Raw genomic sequence first — 18,037 nt, 5'->3', positions numbered from 1 at the left:
AATAATAATAATAATAATAATAATAATAATAATAATAATAATAATAACAATAATAAAATAATAATAATAATAATAATAATAATAAAATAATGAAATAGTAATAAAATATTGTACATTAGTATTATGTACAGTAAAAATATGTAAAATATATTGTCGGGCCTCTGGCAAATTTTATGTCGGGCAAATGAAGTGTCGAGCGAATGGAGTCGGGCAATTGAAGTGTCGGGCATTCGAGTGTTGGGCAAATATATCAGACCCATTATATTCGTATATTACACGGGTCGTTTAACCTAACCATGGGTCTAAAAAATGTTACGAAACCGACCGATTAAATATTATACGCGTATTGTAAAAAAAAAATGTAATGATATTGTTTGCCATTGACCTGTTCACGATGCCAAATGCTCGCGGTCGATTCCATTAAGTGCTCGTACGTACGTACATGCATGTTCATAATTATTTTATATTATTACCGTACACACTGCGTGTATACTATCGAATTTGTATTTCGTCGTGTTCGAAGATGGTTCTTTATTTTTTTTTTTCATTTTCAAGCTTTAATATTGCATTTTATTGATTTTCTTTTCACTTCCGACTGATACTTGTGATACTTGTTTTTAAGCTATTTAACATTAGACATGATATACCTCTAAAATGATATGTTTTATGCAGAAAACTCTCTGTAATCACGAGGTGAGGCGTTTGTTTTTTATTCGGATTTCTATAAACGTCTTTGTTGTGGTGATGCGAACACTGTAATGTCATATATTTTGCACGAAAACTACAGTTTCTGACGACGCATATAACATTGACTCTACGATAAAATATAATGTACTCGCTAAATCACCCGAATTTTTTCCGGGAAATATTTTAGGTTGAAAAACATACATAATTGTCGTATATTCTAATAATATTTTATTTTTATTTATTTACATAATATTAAATTACATATATCTCAATCGGGCATTATTAATGTAAAAAAAAAAAAATAAAAAATATAATAATAAAAAATTGCCTAAGTAACCAAGAAGCCAAAACGAGCGAAATTCTTGTGTAAGGTGAGTCGTAACGATCGAGCAAGGTACAGGGAAGGTTGAATGATATTGTAGTATTGTTCTTTTAAACTTGAAACAAATGTAGGTAGCATTGCCCTCGAAAAACGTTTCTCAGCGAATGAGATCGAAAAGGGTAATCAAATTGGTAATTTCTTTCGTTTTTATTTTTACTTTTCGTCAGTTTTTCGCAATTATTAAAAAAAACTAGTGGGGATTTTATAAAATTGCTCATTTCAAATATCAGCTAGATAATATTTTCTATTAGAAACCTTCCGTGGTTGTAATTATCTGAGTAGTCAAGTGAAATTCGTGTACATAGGTACACACACATATGCAAACATAAAAATAATAAAAATTAAAATATTATTATTATTTTAAAATCAAAACATTTCTCGTTTCATTCCAAATCTAAAAATGTATGCGTCCAACCTTAAACAACACTTAAAAATGGAATGTACGAAAAATTTATTGTTATTGCACATATAAATTATTAGAGATAGTATAGTGTTTTAAATATTGAGTTCATTTGTTTTGTCGTTATTGAGAAACAACGATAATTGTATGCAGGGCCGGCTCAAGGTATAGGCGAGCTAGGCACCTGCCTAGAGTGGCACTTTAGTAGGGGCGGCATTTTCAAAATTGACTCGAACATTTTTTTAGTTCTATTGGAGTTTTATAAGAAAAATATTAAAATGAATTCATTCGTGAAAACCACTTACCTATATAATAAAATAATATTATCTAAAGTTATTATATTACTTTATATTACGGCCTACTCTGGGCGTTTTCAATTCTTAAAATAATATAAATAACCACATATCCGATAGCTGCGGTAGTGATGGGTTTTGAGTAATAGTAATAGAAATTATTTTTAAGTCTTTTACATACAATTTTATCCATAAAATAAAAATAAAATTTTTTTTTCAGTAGATATGTCACATAAAATATAGGGGGCGGGGCTAAGTTAAAATAAGAACTCAATTTTTTTTTTTTAGAGGTGGCAAAATTTGATTTTGCCTAGTGTACAATTTTTGTTTAGACCGGCCTTGATTGTGTGAATGGTATTTGAATATTAAATTGATGATTACACGTATATTATGAGCATTTTTCATTCGAAACATTATTTTGAGCATAAAATCAATACAGTAATAGATGATTTTCTTACTCGGTTTGTACTATATTACTTCAGCAGCTTTTGTGCGCTTAAAACAAATTTTGTAATATTTTTCATATGTTTTGACGAAAACCGTTCGTTCGCGTATTAATGAGTTCGTGTGACAAACATTCAATTGTACCGAGGTTTCTGCAATTATATGTATAAATGTAGATATCTGCTGTGCCAGGGTTGGTTCCAGGGGGGCTAGGGGCCGTGGTTCCCACAAGCCTGTACCGTATTTATAAAAAAATGTATATTGTTAACAAAAAATGCATATTATAAAATGGACTATCATACGACACACCAAGGCCGTAACTGGGGGGGGGGGGGTCCAGGAGTCCAGTTATTCCTTTAAATAACTTGCCTATTATTTGCTGGGTTAAATAATCATACACAAAAATGTAATGTTACAACTGATTTTGTAACATGTTTCCACCAAATTATATTTAATCCGTTTCCACCAAACGATATTTTAACTGATACCCGTTTCTACCAAATCAAATTTTTAAACCATTTCACTATTTTCTGCCAATCGTTACATTTAGTTTTTGTTCATATTTCTTCAACATTATTAGTACCAAACAAGCGGAAAACAAAACAAAAGACAGCATCACATTTGATGCTAAACTCTCCAACCATTCATAATTGTTAAATCATTCACTTTGGAATGATTGATTCTGCTTTCAAAATTATTGTTTTTGTATTAAGTATTAAAGTAAATAAAAGTATCAAAATAAGGAACATATTTGGTATGTTGCAGATATTCGACAAATACATAGCAAATATTAAATATTACACCAGCTAATTATATTTATTAAATATTAAACAAATGCCTATTTCAGATAATTTATTTCGTTATTCGGTCGATAATCCGAATACTTGAATTTAACGATACCAAGCCTACGTTTAATTTAAGTGGCACCCAATTGTTTCTGTTCGTAGCCAAATTGCAAGCACAGAATTTAAAATTGCTTTTTCAAAATAGGTAGTAACAATTTTGGGCGTTAATATAGACCATATTAAGAAAAAAAATGAAAAATAAGACTTTAGTACTTAAAAGAGGTTGTATACCATACTTACCACCATGCATTATTCATGGCTCAATATCATATAAATATATATATTATGTTTTGTACAAAAATATAAAACTATTTAACTTCCTCGTAATTTAAATATAAATCTTTATTATCTTATAAAGCCAAGATCAATTAAAATAATTTGTCAAATTTAAAAAAACATCCCTTTTATTATAAAAATATTAATAATAAAATAAAATTGATCATATGTGTGACCTTTGTTAGAATGTTTCTTAGTAAAAAACATAAAAATAAAAAATACAATGATTGTTGATGTTGTCGATGGTTGTTTTTTCAAACCCATTAAAATATTTAGACCTAAGAAATTTCGTGTTTGGTAGCTAGTATATATGGTTTCTGGAATTGTTGTGCATATAAATTTGTTTGAAATAATATAACTTCAATCAGAGAATCTGGGAACATTTGTAGAAATAAGTTATAAGATAATTTATTTTTCATTGAAAGTAAATCTGTTGATAAATTCGAGACAGATAAGAATACTGTATTAGTAAAAACTTCATTTTGTATATCCCATTTAGGTTCAACAAATGGATATACAACAGTTTGAGTGGGTAATATTACAAAAGGCTGATCAAAAGTAGTAGGAGGTAATATATTTTGCAAATTATTAGTATCGACAACCCTACTTGAATTCTTACAAGTAAATTTTCTCTTCTTAACCTTGGATACTATAGATAATATAGACCGATCAATGAATATTTATCTTTAATTAAATTAGTTTTTTTTTTTCTAGCAAAATATTCTCTAAAAATAATTTATATGACAAAACAACGTTTTTCGGGTCAGCTAGTATATATATACAAGTATATAATAGATATATACTTGTAAACCGTCCCGGCTCCGTACGGGTATTTTCTGGATCTGCAGTCAAATCAATTTGTGGAAATTTGTAATCAGCGGGTCGATATGGTAGCTTCCAACTAGGTGATACACTTGCCCAAGAATTTTAAATGTAGGCATAAAAACACGCTCAACGACTTGCTTACTTTTGAAAGAGGTCATTTGAAATGCGTTATTATAACGGCGTATTTATAAATTGCACATGAATTGTTTGGATTTTGGATGATCGCCTGTAAGGAGAGAGTGAAGTGGTTCAGGTGGAGTAAGAATTTTTTCTAATTTTACTTTTCTTTGTATGCAACACATGCCTTTTGATCAGTAGTTGAAATGGCTCAAGATAAGTGGAGGGATGCCTTACAATTCAGATTTCCTGATATTATTATAACATTCTTCACACTTTGTGTACCTATAATATTTTATTTTTTTTTTTTGTAGTTCACATAAGGTATATTATCTTAGTCCGTGGCTCTAAATACGGATAAATACGGGTTGCAAAACGGCTTATACTAAACAATACGATAAACAGGTTCAGGCGCCCGGGCCTGAATATTAGATATATTAATATATATTAGATTTATTATAATTATTAATATATAATAGATATATTAGTTATTTTACATGTATTTTTTATCAATAAAATAACTCTGTCCAATATATATGTTTTAAAAAATATTTAGTTTTTTTACATCTTCTTTGACAATATTTACAGCATGTATTCTGTCAATTCTATGTCAAACGTCAAAAGGTTACATTAAAAAAGTTTATATTGTCCAAAGCGCTAAGGTTAGATTAGAAATAATTTTACATGGTGGTTAAATATTCTTAAATTTTCTAATTTTTCGCGCAATTTTCTCAATTTTTTTTCATAAGAATTTTCCCTTGACAATAACAAACATAACAAAAAAAAAATTAGCGAAATCGGTCCAGCCGTTCACGTGTGATGGCATGTCCAAAGGAAATAGGTATTAATTTATATATATATAATAATAGAAGATATCGGTTAGTTGATTAATTAAAAACGATTAACTACACTCAAAGTTATAACAAATCGAATTTAAACAATACGAGTGTAACAGTAATTCATAATAATTTTATGATATATGTGTAGTACAGTGTAATAAATTAGTAATGGAGTAATTTATAATATTGAATATTTAAAATTTGAATGCTTAGTTGGTAAACTTTTCAAAGACATCGTGTAGCTTTTTAAAATTATTTACATCAAATTAATGCGTTTTCCATAAGTAAATTGTTATTTTGAGTTTGCATACATAGGTATATGTATGCAAAATAATTAATTTACTTACTTACTACTTACACTTTATCGTATTGATGTATTATTTCTACCAAGTTTTCATACATTTAAAATATATTTTATAACCCATCTAATTAAATAGACGGTACTGTGGCTGAACAAGTTCCCTCTTTGATGTTAATCAATCCATCTTATTATATTTTATTGTATTATCTCATTTATTTATGTTTATTTGTATAGATTATAAAGTTTATTTAATAAAAAAAAAAAAAATATGATGATTCATTGATTTACGTTTCAATATTTAAATATTAGAAATTTGGTTTAATTATATTTTTATTTGTATAAAGTTGTATTTATAAACATTTGTAACACGTGCAAATACATTTTAATCGATATAAAACAAAGGAAATTTTTTTCTTCTAATATTTAAGTTTTTTATTTTCTTTAGCACATATACATAATAATGCAGTTTATCGTATAAAATGAACATATTGTTTAATGTATGATATATCATTATAACTTTAAGATTATCTCGTTGTTGAGTATTATGTCATTTTATTGTCAAACAATAAATTCCATTTTATCGATTATTATGTACTGAGAACAGAAGAGAAGGACATATTATAATGATATGGATACTTTTCTTTTAATGAATTATATTATGAATATTGTAACTTGACTAATGTTTGACTTATTGTATCATATTTTATAATGCTTTCACATAGAAGTGTTATCAATATTTCTGTCGTGTTTGTGTCGAATAAAATAATAACTATCCGTTCGTAATATATGTTGAGTAAAATATCACGTGAAGTGCTATGAGCACTTTTAATTAGGACGTCATGCGAATGATTAACAATATTAGGTATACGGTTATAGCTTTTTTCTGAAGAAATAATGTCCCTGTGCATCGCGATCGATTGGCCTACAACGCCTTGTGTGTAAAGAAACCGTCTATATACCATAGTTGTACAAAGCACCGAGTGGTATTATTACTACATAGTCAATCGCCGTTCGTATCTTTATCGCTGTTATACGTTTAAACGTGAAAACCAGTAACGGTAATGCCAACCCATTAACGATAAAATATCAATATAAACACCAAAGTATGCACGTCTATGGGGAGTTTTACGAGATTCAGATTCAGATATTAAATTGAATATACAACACACAAATTTTTACTAACGTATTATCGAGGAAAATATTTAGTACTTTTTTTTTAAAAAGAACTCCGAAATCAATCCTCGATTTCTTAGTATGCAAAATGATATGGAAGTATAGTAAGCACCTAATAGAAGACCAAATTATCGATGATGTTTGGAATAGAAAATAAAAGAAATTCGTAGTAGTTTTTTTGATTTATACAACTTGTTTCAAGTCCTTAAATCACTATTTTAATATATTTTTCAAATAAAACCTACCATGATTGTATTTTTTTTTTATTTTTTTTTTACATATGTTTTAAGCGAAAAGCGTGTTTTAATTGTAGGTATTTAATTTTCATTTAAAGTAGGGACAAGTAATAAAAAAAGTAGGCCATAATATAATATAGTGGTTATAGTATAACATACAATTATTTGACTAGAACATTAAAAGATTCAAGGCTCTCCTATTACAGCGTCAAATCAAATTAAATACCTAGGAATAATTCTAGACAAAATACTGACTTGAAGCACATATTTAAAAACCAAGCGTAAAATACTTAACATAGTCGTCTTCACCTTCTCTATCCAATTCTAAAATCAAAACTATCTATTGAAACAAAAATAATTATATACAATTCCTTTCTGAGACCCATTTAAATTTATCTAAGAAATCCAAATCAAGGATGTATCTCAGCCTTCTCAAATCCGCACCATTCAGGAATTTCAATTCATTTTTCTTCGTACCATTACTTCAGAACTTTGATTTATTTCAAATAGTTCCCTTGATAATAATATCAATATAGAAACTATAAACCAATTAGCAAAAAGATCAGCGTTTAAATTTTCACCGTTAACATAATAAAACAATATTATTTGAAAATTTATAAAATACTATCACAAAGGGCTCTATCAGTGGATAGCCTCCTTCTATTGAGATTTTATCATTTGTTTGTAAATTATTTTAACATATTATCTTATTGTGCATACCTATTTCATGGATTGAATACATTAAATTAGTTTTATTATTATATTTTAACGTCGGACATGGACAAAAATTTCTCATTTAAAATTGTTATATTTCGATGGATATTTTCTATTTTAAACTATTATTTAATGAAATCGTTAATGATTTAGAATTATAATGTACAGACCCTAATATTTGTATAAATACCGGAAACTAGTCTTTAAATTAAAAGTGTGCATTAAGCTCAGTCACTGTCAATCCATCTTAGTAAATTTTCAGCATACTTTTACCAGTCATCGAATTGAATTTGTACATAATACAATTCTATGGTAATAAAGTGTGGTTGTAGTGATAGGTCGTAGCTTTATTTTTATATTTCAGTTAAGCTACTTGTCCGAGTCACTAGTTCCTGGATGGGTGACCATTAGAGAATTTTGGTATATCCGAGTTGGCTTCCAGATAATATTTATTAAAAAGATAAACACCTAATAGAATCTAATTATCATATAAAACGATAATATACTAGTTTGGTACAACTACTACGATAATAAAATCTGTAACTTAAAAGTATTGATACTTTTGATAATGTTGAAAAAATAATAGATTTGAGTTTGTAAGAGTTCTATAATTTACATTTTTATAAATTGTGTACATTTTTAATTTTTTTAATCATTTATTTATTTACCATACATTGTTGTTTTATTTTCAATTAATAATTATTCACCATATATTAGAAACTTAAAAAAAAAATCATACCTGTTTTCTAATTTATAGATTGTTGGCAGTCTGTATAATTGAGAAGAGAAATGTTTTTTATTTTATATGGACCCAACTAGAACAGTAATAGTAAAATCATGGGATCCAACTAGTGTACACTTGAAAAACACTGCAAACTAACTAAACTAAATAAGGGTATTGGGGACTCAAATAGTAAAAACGCCAGAGAATTTAACATTGAAGCTACATCACTTCTACGCTACGAACTATACCGACCTTTTTGGTTCTTCCTGTTCTCCAAATACACCCGAGATGATGTGGGTTGAATGACAATAAATCTACAAAACAAATATAATTGAATATTTTATCATAATAAATTAATATTAAAAGCTAATTTTGTTACCGATTGTGTAAATATACTTTTTAATGGTTCTGAGTTCTATAAAATTAAAAATAACACGTGTTCATACATTTTGGCCCGATAAGAGCTTTTGATATTTTATATTGCTTTCGAGTTGAAAAGTTTGAAGGCCACTGATTTATGGCATATAAAAACAAGTATGACTAAATGACAAATGGAAATGAGTATGTAAAGCAATGGTTCCAAGCAAGTTGGGAGAAATGGTCAGAAACTACAAGTTTGATAACCCATTTAATATTGTAGAGATAGCTCTTGATAATTGTATTTCCTTTAGTTCGTTAAGTAACCAATTTCTATATACCAATAAGTTGAAAATGAACAGTTTATTGTGAATTAAAATAAAAACATCTGGATTCCCGGATATTTTAACTAGACAAACATTCAACAAAATTAAGGAATGGAAGAAGTATCATATATTTAAAAAAAAAACCGCTCGCTTAATGATGTAGTTCAAGTTCAAGATCTGCCACAAATCTAGGAGACTCTAACCACCAACAAAGTACAAAAAAAGATGGGTTTACTCACCATGGTAGATTATTTAAACAAGCCATATAAAGAATTTTACCGCAACAATAAATAAATAAAATATGTTTTGTAAAAAGTAACATGTGTAAAAAAAAGGAATAATCACATAATATATTTTTTTTTAATTTTAATATTAACTTTTTTATTTGTTATTTTATAATTTTTTTATTAATTTTATTTTTTACTTGACTTTGTTTTTGGCAAAATTTGTTAAGGTTTCATGCAATAAACAGTTTAAAAATAGTAGTAGAAATGGTTTTTTGCTTCTCCTGAAAAATTAATATTTTAGACAAAATAGCTTTTCCATGGATACCCTTAAATTATTTATATTGAAATATTTAAGAAAGCTTTAGAATCTTTACCTACATACTACAGATTTAATGAATATTCGAATATTCGAATATCAGTATTCGATGCTACAATACCTTATTTGTTTTATCCGTTATTCCATGACAAGCTTTTTATACTATTTATTATTAATAAGTAATCCATATCTACAAAATTAATATGTCAATGATTAATCGACCTAAATACGAAAGTAGTTCTTATTTTGCAGGTACCTGTTCGTAGTTAGCTTTATTTTACTCGTTTTAGACGTATATTTTAATATACAATCACATGTGCCATGCCAGGACCTAACGTTTTGTTTGTTGTAAGCAGTATCTCGTTCTAAGCAATGCTCGCTATAGTGATTTATACTGTTTATACTATTTATACTTTAGTTTATACTGTATTAATAATAATTTGATTATGATATTCGAGTATTTTACACAATTTTTATTTTTGTATTTTAATTTCAATGTCGAATAGTAAATACCGCTGGCTTCGAATCCATTTCTCGCAGGCCTTTATGCACCATAAGCCATATAATATTATTATTGAACGTTTTATGTTGCGCGAAAACTTAAACGAATAATTTTCGTTACGTATTGTATTGCGGTATTGAATACTGATATTCGAATGGTTGAATATTCAAATATTCGAATATTCGAATTATTTACGCTAGACCTATTCGAATTCGAATACTCAAATAATTTCCATAACTGCTACATACATTTCTTAATTCATGTTTATTTAATATTTTATTATTGTTAATTATATATAGTTTAAACCGGAAGCATTATTATTGTATTATACAACATTTGTATAGTATTTGTTATATGAATTCAAATAAAATAAAAATTTTAAATTTATAAAATGGTATATTATGTATTAAAATCTATAAACTATAATATCAATTATTGATGAATTTAATAAAAATATATTAAAAAACACAAAATGTTAATTTAAAAAAGGTATATGTCAATATTTCATACTTATATTTATAAAGATGATTTATGTCCAACATTGCATTCGATTAAAATAATTATTAAACACTCGATACCATACTTTTATGTTACGTAATATGTAATCGATAATTCCAAAATAATGGATAGCTTACCTTATGATAATATGCATATAAAATTTAATTTCTGATTTATTTAACTCAACAATAAGTAAATGTCTCTGTTAATTTGAATTTAATTAGATACAAATTTACAATGGTATTGAATTTGTTACTCAAATTTTGTTGAAATAAATAAAATATGAATTTTAGGGATAAATAACACGACTGTGTACACGTATTTTTTATAATTTTAATATTACTAGTTTTTTTTTTTAATTGTTTTATTAAAAACCGTACCTACTAGTGAAATATAGTAAACAACAACCATGATAAAAATGATTATTGCTGAAGATTTTTTTTTATTGAAATCATATATTTATAGTTGATATATATCTTTCAAATATATAATAATGAAATTGGATTTGAAATCAACTTCGAGTTTACTTTATTACATGGGCGTCACTAAAGACCAAATTTTGGGATAGCAAAGATTATTTTTATAAAGTTAAAAAATACATTTTCAAAGGTTTAACATGATAACTGGCTTAACTGGCTTACTTAACTGGCTACCTTTTCTTCATAAATCTTGGTATGACGTATAGTGTAACTCTGTCTTATTGTTCGTATAGGACTTATCACAAAGTATGATTATTTTGGATACAATCACAATAATAAATGGTCTATGTTCGTACACACTTGAATAATAAACTTCGAATATATTTTTAAAATCTATAATTTTTTTTTGGGTAGACGATTTTATAATAAATAATAATATAATATTTTTCTTCGATAAAATATGAAATTTTTATAACACAAAATTAATACTATGTATTAATATGTATGCCATAAAAGATTATTTAAAAAAAGTCAATTTAACTACCATAAAATAAATTACAAATACATAATTTTATACTTTTATAATTACTGTCTTATAATAATATATATACATTTATAGATGATTATAATAAACGATGATGATAGTTTAATTAATGGAATGATAAGGATACAAATACTGGTTTTTGGCCATTAAAAAAAAAAAAAAAGAAAGAAAGAATTAGCTAATGGACAAAATTCATTACATTTTAATTTAAATGGCTTTGTATGTTATAACTATAACTTGTTTGAATTAGGCATTGTAATGCGATCATTATTGCAAAAAACATTTATATTCATGTGAGCAAAAAAAAAAAAAAATATATATGCTTAGTGTGCTAAGTTGAGTATGAAAATAAAATAAATGAATATACATTTTCGAAACGCAAAGCAATCGTTCGATGTAAATCGATTCAAATTCTTTTCGATTCTTCGCCGATGAGTAATATTTCTGTTAGCATGTAGTCCTGGATCCTTTCATAGGGTTTAAGCATATATACAGGATGATTATTTTTTAATATTCAAAACTTGATATTCCTGATAATTTATGCATTTTTTTAAATATTTCACTTCGTTATTTTCATTGTAATAATATTTTAATAGTTTTTACAGTTTTTTGAATTTGGAAAACTTAAATTCATTAAATTTCATATATTGAAATTGAGTATTCCACTAAAGATGTCAGTACACAAAAATCAAGTATCATTATATCAAATTATATCAAATATTAATATGGGTTTTAATATTATTATACCAGTGGAGTGAAGTGTGTGCTAGAAGAGACTAGGACGAATGTCGGTAAAATACTCAGATTATTAGATTTTCAAATTAATCATTCGTTAAAATTGAATTTCCAACATTAGTAAAAAGTAATTGCGATCCCGCTTTAAAGAAAAACTTATGAAAACTCTTGTATACAAATTATAAGCCTATCGTACCACATTTGAAATTCTTATGCATTTTTACTTACAGAATTCTAAGGGCTTAAAAAAAAGTTATATTGAAAGATTTTCGATTTTTATACATGAATAAGAATTTTCAACATTTTTTTTTTTTTACATATTTTATTTTACTTATATTTTAAAAAAGAGCTAAGAAAATATCAAATATTTAGCACAGAAAAAAAATATCAACATCTTTTGAAAACCATACCAACTGTAGAAAACGATTTAATTATTCAGTATTCAGTTAACATTTTCAGTCTTCCAGTCTAGTGATTATTTTTTTTTTAGTATAACGAAAAAGTATCGATTTTATCGAATACTAGCAATTCGTAAATGTTGTCATTATTTTATGTTGTAATTTTTCGTCAGTTCTTCTCAATCATCAGGATAACTGTGGGGCAATTAAAAACATGACCCTTGAACGCACAAACTAATCATTTACTATTAAAAACCATTTCTTTTTTCCAGCGATCCGAGCAACCGCAGTGGTCGATACCGTGTACACGGACACGAAAAAAAATAAAAATACACAATGGTAGAAACGTGCGATACATGTAACAATGCCATGCAAAACCTAAGAGTAAAAACAAACCGAAAGGTAAAACAAGAGATTCCACGTTAAATATTAAATAATCCCGTGCAGATATCACAATAATATACGGGTAATGTGCATTGGGATTGTGGCCGTCGTCGCGCGTACGAAATCTTATTCGAGACGATTTCAATTTTTTTTTTTTTACCTACGTCGTCTTACCACTGCAGTTAGTGATTGCAGCGTTAAGGGTACGAACGAAAAACTAGACCTCGCACCGCACTCGCATCGTCTTGGTGTCGCATTAAATAATGTACGGGCATTACTTACGTGTACCCTGCAGCAGCGATGGCGGTGTGATTTAAACGCTCGTCCGTGCGCGCTGGAAACAGCAGCGGTTAACGGCGCGCGCGTTCGTCCCGGCGTCAACGGTTTTGCACTGCGCCTTCCGACGTCGACTATTACCGCGATTAATATTATTATTATTATTACAGTTATTGCTGTTATTTTAACACAATAATTATTGCTGTCGCCGTCGCTGTTCGGACGTTTTTCGAGTCGATTTATTATAACGGAACCGAACGTCTTCGCGATGTGGTGCGCACGTTCGCGTCATGAACACGAATAAAAAAATACGGACCGAGATCGGCCGGTGGGTTGTTCGTCGTCGTCGTCGTCGTCGTCGAGCGTGTGCAAACCAAATCGACCGGCACTCGGCGGCCAAATGCGATATGGTAACGCGAGGGGCGATCAATCCACCGCGGCCTCGGCAATCGCGTGTGTCGAGTCGCGTGTCTATGCATAAATAAACACAACAAAAACAACGCGACTACGCGCGTGCGTCCGCGAACGTACACGTGTTTCGTATATATATTTTAAAAATTATGTGTACATAATACGTCTACGTATATATATGTAAATTAATTATATGAACGTTTTCCAGTCGTACACGCGTTGTACGTGTGTACGCCGTAAAAGAACCGCGCACGCGAATCGGCTAGCGGTGGCGTTACGTAGATCGGTGGTCGGAGATAGGCATATTCGGTAAAATTACACGATCGCGAAAAATTAATAATTCAACTCCGGAGCGAATTGCCGTTATTATTACCGTTACCGTGTTGGTAACCGAACCGTCTACGTGATAACATTTTAGAAGGATTAAAAACAACGCACCCCGGGGTTGTTTTAATTTTTTTTTTTTTTTAATTTTCTTGCACTCAAACACAATCTTTGAATTTCTCGGGTTTTCCGTACGCACAGCAGAATCGCATTCACGGGATTCACTCGAAACACGGGTTTCGGAGTCTATGAGTTTTTAAATGTTACCTATCGATTTTCGGTAATAGATATTTTTAGCCTTGCCCGTACTGAAAAGTAATCGAATATTCTATCATCGATTTAGTTTTTCTTGTTGCGTCATATTTTAAAGGTTTCGCTTTGCGTGCGTTAAAAATATTCCTACGAATTTCAAAAACTCTTCACTACAAATATAAACACATATAAATTAAGTAACGTCAAATTAAAATATATTATTTGTATTTATTATGATATATTAATGTATTATAAAATTATCGAGAACCTCGTGTTTTAACTTAGAACTTTAAAACTGCAAGCATAACTTTAGTTAATTAATTAAATATTTATATTTAACTAGGCAAAATACGCTTTTATATTACACTTGTTGTATTTTCGGGTTTTCGCCTAAGAGATATTTTACTATTTTGGATTAAAATTATTGTTATTGATCCTAAAAAAATAATTGAGTTGTAGAAAGCTCACTGTATGTATGTGTAAGTACAGATTATAATATTATGAGTATAGTTGTGGTAGTAGTTGTTTTGTATTGTATGTATTTAATGTATAATATTTGTATTGTATGGTAGAACAGGTCAGTAAAAAAAAAAATAAATAAATAAAAATATAACTAAATTTAAACATTTTTATTTTCATACACATAATATAAATATTTAAGTAATCATTAAGTATAACTATATAAATGTTATACGTATGTATAGCTAAGTATTATAATATTGGCTGCATTTTAGCTGATTTAGTTAAAGGGATTAATACATTATTACGTTTAATTTGATATCGTTTGAAATTCATTAGTTTATGGGATTTGAAAAAGGTTTAGTTTTTGAATTTTAGTATATTAGGTTAGGTTTAAATATTACAATATACACAAAAGTTAAAAATATTTATAATTTCACTAAATTAAAATCAAATTATCCGAAATATCTCTTTAGTGTTGGATAAATAAAAAAACTTATATGTCAATGTTAGTAAGTTGTTAAATATTAAAAATTTAGTTGCATGATAATTTCCTATTAATTAGTTAATATATCTTAGAAACAGTAAAAAAAGGAAAAAAAATCACTACGAAAAAATTGTGTTTACACTTTCGAATTAATAAAATATTAGATAAAAATTTAAATAGCTAAATGGGAAAAATAGAAAGAAAATAGGAAAAAGAGGTCAATAGGAAAAATATCGTTAGACAGATCACGTCTTTGATGGAAGGATTGAGTGAAAAGAGACATCAAAGCAGTAGATCCAAGAGCAAACCAGAAGAAAGTAGTAAAAGATAGAGGGAGATGGAGGAATATTTATTGTACAGAATGGTCTTAAAGGCCAGAACTCCCCCCCCCCCAAAAAAATAAAATTTTAAATTACTTTTTTCAAACTATATTGAATAACAACGTTTCAATCGAATATAAATAGAACTGCATACCTTTTTAGAAGTTATATGAAATGTACTAAATATTAAATTGTAAAGGTACTTGTATTTCTGTATTTGACTTAATTTATTGATGTTCATTACTATATTTATTTACTTAGTAATACTGATAAACTATAAACACACACACACAATTTTGCACCAGGGTTGGAACTATTTTTCAAGTTATAACATAGTGCTCACTGATTAAATCCTATAACTATTATACAACCACTAACAGAGAAAAAGTGGTGATATTAAAATATTTATAATATATAGGTATATATATTTTTTTATTAGAGCTACAGCAAAAACCATTTAGATCAAGAATTTCATGTATAAATATAGTGCACAGTTAAATAATTTACAGTTATAAATAATGATAAATTTTAATATTACAATGTTTGATAGGGAAAAGAAAGAATATCAATAATTATAACGTTAGTTGGTGTTATAAAAGTGAAATGCAGTTCGTGTTTGAACACCGTTACGACCATACGTGTTTAAATCGCGCACCGTCTTAATAAGCTTCCGATTGCAGTACTACTCATCGTGAACGCCGCGCCGCAGACGATCGGTAATGTATATGATAGGAGCATAAAAACTTACATAATAATTACGACTACGGCCGCGTCGCCGTTGCATTATTGCCACGATGGGCGATAATACGTCCGTTAAACCTACTTTTCCATATTTAAAACGTTCACAAACGAACTTCACTACTAAATCTAACCATAATATTTCCACTTCAAATATTTATGTAGTAATTTTAATTTTTTATTTTATATTTTATAATTGGGTGCACATAATCTGTACATTGTAGCACAATATGCATATGTGATATTATTAAGTAACAACATGCATTTTTTTTTAATAAAGAAATCACCTATTGATGACACTTTGCAGTATAGTAATTTAATATTTTTTTTTCGATTGTGTGGTTAAGGTGTTCAAAATTAAAACCCTTTTTTTTGATATTATAAATGTTTATATTTTGAATTAATTTTAGTTATTATGGGTAACCACTTAATGTAAGCAAATGGGGCTGATCCCAACATACCCACATTAAGCGGAATCCACTGTATAATATTCATCCAAGGGTAGACTATTATACACGTAAATAAAAATCAAATCGATAATAAAGCTTTAAAAATACTATTAAATTTGATTTGAAAATAGTTTTTCGATATATTCTGTTTTCAAGCATACTTTCATTAATACAATAACCATAACACATTTGTCCTATTGACCTATAAAAAGTTCATAATATTAGAAATTACTGTGTAATATATGTGCGTACCACTTAGAAGTATTCTGTTAAAAACGAAAAATACAAAGGTACGAAGGATAGAAATTTCTTAGATTTCTGTGATTTACGACGAATTTTTAAAATGTTATACTAATTAATATTACTATCGGGGTCATATTAAAGGTCAATATATATTGGGAGAAAAATAATTTGATAAATAAATATGTAAGTAAGAAAAAGAGAAAAAATATTTTCTTCGATTTCACATTTTTATTGAGTTTCAAACTTTATCGATGTACAATTCCAATTATATATGTATTTTTGATTTACAATTAAATTACATTATGTTATAATAAAATCAATGTGAATATAATCTAAATGAATGTAATATAATTTAGGTAACTACATCCATAAATTATAATTCATATTTTTGTATCTGTTTACATGCAAATATATGTAAATTAATATATTATTAATTATTACTTGTATAGTTTATATACCTAATATGATGTATTACTTTAGTAGAAGCTATTGTGGTTATGTGTTATTATTGTAATATAGTTATAATCACATCATCGATAACTCCCAAATAATAATCAAAACATCTATATTTTTAATTTTTTAAAACATAATATCAGTAAGATAATAAGTAATAGAATAATACAAACAACTTGCAAATATACTTGCAATAATGATTAAAAATATGATATTACCTACGAGTATTTTCACAACTATCTTCCTTATCATGTTAAATGACTGTACTTGTATCCTACACGATAAAACCATATTTGTTCAATTAACCCGTTTATTTTTGGGAGATTTATTATTATTTTCCCATATATATATTTATATAACTATTTATATATAATAGATATGTATCGTTAACTGTTTACATATTATGATATATTACATAAATGTTATATTATATGAAATATTCTGATTTATAGTTTAATCCAGTGGCGTATCCATGGGGGGTATGAGGGTCAGAACTCCCCCTCCACGAACCTGAGATGGTAAATTAACTTTTACATGAAACACGGTTTTTTCTTTAACATTTTTTATTTTAGAATTTAGACTTGGAAATCATATTAATAGTTTGTATAAACACTATAAACGTATTAAACATACGTTGTACACACACAAGTCATAGTATTATGA

General features: G+C 27.7%; 1 protein-coding gene across 2 annotated transcripts in view; it reads right to left on the bottom strand.

The window, feature by feature from the left end:
• LOC112683696 overlaps positions 1-13,653 on the bottom strand; it is a 22,557-nt gene extending 8,904 nt beyond the window's left edge. The window contains exons 1-2 of one of the 2 annotated variants that reach the window (XM_025554839.1): positions 13,245-13,653; positions 8,509-8,570 (exon numbers count right to left, since the gene is read on the bottom strand). The gene's annotated coding sequence lies outside the window, so the exon portion shown is untranslated. The remainder of the gene's footprint in view (positions 1-8,508; positions 8,571-13,244) is intronic. The other variant, XM_025554840.1, reaches the window with a different exon arrangement.
• Between the last annotated feature and the right edge of the window lie 4,384 nt (positions 13,654-18,037).

Source organism: Sipha flava, unplaced genomic scaffold (genome assembly GCF_003268045.1).
Source record: "Sipha flava isolate LNK unplaced genomic scaffold, YSA_version1 232_pilon_pilon, whole genome shotgun sequence".
Lineage (NCBI taxonomy): Eukaryota > Metazoa > Arthropoda > Insecta > Hemiptera > Aphididae > Sipha > Sipha flava.
This window is presented reverse-complemented; position numbering and strand designations above follow the sequence as displayed.